Here is a 4,063-nt window from a genome sequence, read left to right on the forward strand (position 1 = left end):
CGCAGTTCAATTTCAGTCTCTGCCTAATCCTGTTTTCCTTAGTCTTTCAAGGTGAGGGAGGTCTATGGGGGAAAGCCCCCCGCCTCCCCGTAGACCTCCTGGAATGCCTGGAACAGCTTAGCAACCTGGGCACAGGTGGCTTGAGACAACCTAGCCATTCGGGCCTGCTGCCAGAGTGAATACCACAGGGAGGCCTGCCGGGTCTTGGGAGCATGAGCTGGTCAGGCCCCCAGTAGACCCCTTGCAGGCAGATCTCCATCTCTATGCAGAGTCTGTATCCTAGAAATCCAACCTAAGATCCAGCGGCACCAAGAAAGGGTGAGCAAAACAGAGAAAAGGTGGGATGGAGGGAAGAACAGAGGTGGGAACCACTCAGCAGGAGCAAGAAGAGGTGATGGTGGGAGACAGGCAGGAAGGAGCAGGCATGTGATTTGATGCCTCTCCCCTCCACCTCCAAGGAAGCTGTTTCAAGAGATAGGAATTGTCAGAAAAAGCCGGAGAAGGTGGTGTTAAAGGAAAACATTGAGAATGGGGAGTGAAGACGAGGGTTTTTCGTAGCAGAAGATGGGTCTTCAAAAGCCAGGAGGCAGAGGAGAGGAAGGCTGTCGGTGAGATAAAGGTGAAGGGAAGCTGATATTCCCTGAAGTTAGTAATATTAAAACAGTACTGAAGAAAGAGAAAGTTGGAAAATGGTCTAGAGGGACCTTTTAGCAACATGAGAGGGCGAGGGATGAATGAAGCTCTGGACCAGGATATTCCCTCTGCAGCACCATCCCTGGGAATGTTAAACGTCTGGAGTAGTGAACAAATAGAAATAGAATATGCAATTAACAATTTCCCAGGAATCATGTTTACACACATAAAAAAAGAGAAATAGGTGAAAGTAATTTCAATGATGTATTTTATTTAACACAATATATTTTAGATATGTGTTAAATAAAATATATCATTAAAATTGATGTGTCAATATAAAAAATTAATAATGAGATGTACATTTTTTTTCCAACTCTGGTGTGTATTTTACATGTATTGCACATCTAAGTTCAGACACTAAATTTTCATTGGAAATACCCGATCTGTACTTAGATTTCATAACATTGATGGTTGAAGAAGTAGATTTACAAACCTAAATTGCTCCATATATACTTATGCTTTCTAATAATGGAATAAAATGATCAGTCTTTAAGTTAATTAAAATGAAATGAAATAAAAAACCCAGCTCTTAAGTTGCATGGAGCACCTCTCCAGTGTTCAGTGGCCCCACATGGGTCTAGTGGCTACTAGATCGGACCACGAAGGTCTAGAATTGGAATTCTGAGACTTTTGGATTTTGGCCTTTATTTTGTCCTGATTTTCTATGAAGGAATGGGCTTGCCTACCCCCAGTGCTATACCACTAAAAAGATCCTCATCTGTTCCATCTCATTTCACAAAACTCACTTGAAGAAGATGAGGGAGAAGTTTGAGAGTCCGTCTATGAATAGGGAAATGGGGCTTTGGCTTGGACTAGAAATGGTATGAAGGAGATGAGATATGAGTTGGAAGTATCCCGTTTTGATTTTTGTTCTATGTTCATAAGAGGAACAAGGTTTATTTGTCAGGTTCGGTGCCCCAAAGAGTGAACTGAGAGTGTGCTGTGATAATGCATGGGGCAACTCTTGCTTGCACAAACTCTCATCTTAGTAGTTTCCCTTGAGTTCTGGGCACTGGCTGCATCACAAACAGGTGGGTGCAGCTGCTATATCTAGGCCTCATTCTCTGCATCTGCAAACTGGGAGAGTAGTTCCTTATTTGGAAAAATAGGAGGGACCAGGGAAATCCCAGATTTGGAGACAGGTGCCTCTCAGCTAGGCCTGTAGCTCATCTGCTGTCCCTAGCTGGGTGCCAGCAGCTTCTGCATTCGGTCCACAGTCTGGTACCATTTGCCTGCCTTTATATCTGATGGGAGAGATCTGTCATGGGATGCAGGAGTGAGGGAAGTTCTAGAGACTACTTTAGAAATGTAAAAATAATAATACTCAGGCATCCTTGCTTTTATCTGAAATGGCCTACATCTCTTGCTACTTGGAGATTCAGGATAGATCTTGTGAGACCTCCTGCATGCCAGCACAGGGCCTGATGGCCTTACCATGCAGCAGCAGTATCTATAACCATCCCTAGAAGTGGAGTCACAGAAAATACCATGGTAATTGTGGCTTTGTTTTGAGGATGGTTACCACACACACACACACACACACACACACACACACACACGTACATGGCATGGAGGAGCCTGACCTGTTATTGTTGGCATCCCCAGGATACATGGCACATTAGCTTAGTGTTCAGCTTGTACCATAAACCCTCAAGGTCAGGAGCTGTAAAACTTGGATTTCTCCATCCCCTGGGCATAAGCCTGTCTTTCAAAACAATTTCTGGCCACTATCTAGAAGAGTTGCAAGATAACAAAATTTCCCTTGACAACCTCTACTCCTGCCTCCCTGACATCCCTGCTTGGTTAAGCTGCTGTCCTGATGTGGCCTTAATAAGTACTCTGTGTATAGACTCTTGACAGAGCCATTCCTGGGAAAAACAGCTCCGTTCTTGGAGACAGGAAACAATGCCCTCAGCATACAGATAGGAGACAGCTTGTCTGACTCGGCCTGCTTCCCCATCTTTAAAATGGGGAGATCTTCCTGCCTCGGCTTTTCCAAAGTGCTGGGATTACACATGAGCCATGTGCCCGGGGAGAATCGCTTGAGCCCAGGAGTTCAACAACAGGCGGAGAAACACAGGGAGACCTCGTCTTTACCGAAACCAAATATATACATAAAATAAAACAAAATAAAATAAAGTAAAATACAATAAAATGCAATAAAAAATGAGGAGAAACTCCTCCTAAGATTCTTTTTACAGTCTTAGAGGGTGGAAACTGGCCTTGGTTTCTTCATCCATGTGAAAAATAGAGTTAAAAAGACTCTTGTCAGCACCTTTCTCTCTTCTAGCAGGAGTGAGGAATGACCAGAGGTTAAATATTGATCAGCTAGAATTAGCTTCAATTAAATCTGCGTTTGACTAAGAACTTGATGACTGAGCCTGCTCATTTTTGCAACAATACCTGGGGTAAAGAAATGACTGCAGAATTGAATCTCACAATCTCAGGTGTAATTCCCATGAGAAAGATGTTACACCAGAAATAGGAGGTTTCCAGCTATTCTCAGGCACGATTTCAATGACACTAAGAACATCAGTTGCACTAATTGGTACTTGAAATAATTATTGATCTTCATCAGGAGTGTCAAAAGCATTGCTCAAATGTCCAACAGCTTGTCATGCTCTCTTGGCATTCTATGGGAAGGACTTCACAGCCTGTTTCTTTCCCAGGAGAGCACTAGTTAAGGCAAAACATAGAAAAACACATCTAGGATACAGATAACATAAGTACAGACAGCTGAGCAAATATATAAATAACACCCGAAATGACACTTAAATATTTACAGCTGGAGATTTCTGCTACGTGCAGCACATACTGCTAATCCTCTCTCATCTCCGGGAAGTTTTCAAAAACCTGCTTCTGTAACTAGCGGACAGGTCTCCTGGATCCAAGGTCACCTGCTGGGGAGAAAGAGAAGCCTTTGGATAAACATCACAAGTTTTCCTGGAACATCGATTTTATTTAAGAGTTTTTTGGAAAGAAGGGAATAAGATTTTTATCTTTGTAAGGTTTTTACAAATGTTTTCAAAAGTGTAACATGTATATATGCTCATTTTAGAAAATTTGATCAGTATAAAATATTAAAGAAGAAAGTAAAAACTCATTTGGAATCTTATCTGTTGGAAGTAATCACTGTCTTGCTATACGTTGGTGAATATCCTTTTGATGATGTGTATGTGCGTGAGTGTGTGTTTGTAACTCGAATTTTTAAAGTTTGCGAATATATTCTAGTCGTCTTTTTATGTAAATGGATTTAAGAATATATTACATCATTTTTGATGTAATATTTTGATATACCACAATTTGTTTAATCAATCCCCTGTTAATGAATATTTAGGATGGTTTTAATTTTTGAAATATTTTACAATGT

General features: G+C 41.4%; 1 long non-coding RNA gene across 1 annotated transcript; it reads left to right on the forward strand.

Moving 5' to 3' along the window:
* The first annotated feature begins 302 nt into the window (after positions 1 to 302).
* Positions 303 to 3,796, forward strand: LOC129010622 (uncharacterized). Its single transcript, XR_008493038.1, has 3 exons — positions 303 to 318; positions 459 to 619; positions 3,479 to 3,796. It is a non-coding gene; the product is annotated as an uncharacterized LOC129010622 (long non-coding RNA).
* The last annotated feature ends 267 nt before the right edge of the window (positions 3,797 to 4,063 follow it).

Source organism: Pongo pygmaeus, chromosome 10, assembly GCF_028885625.2.
Source record: "Pongo pygmaeus isolate AG05252 chromosome 10, NHGRI_mPonPyg2-v2.0_pri, whole genome shotgun sequence".
Lineage (NCBI taxonomy): Eukaryota > Metazoa > Chordata > Mammalia > Primates > Hominidae > Pongo > Pongo pygmaeus.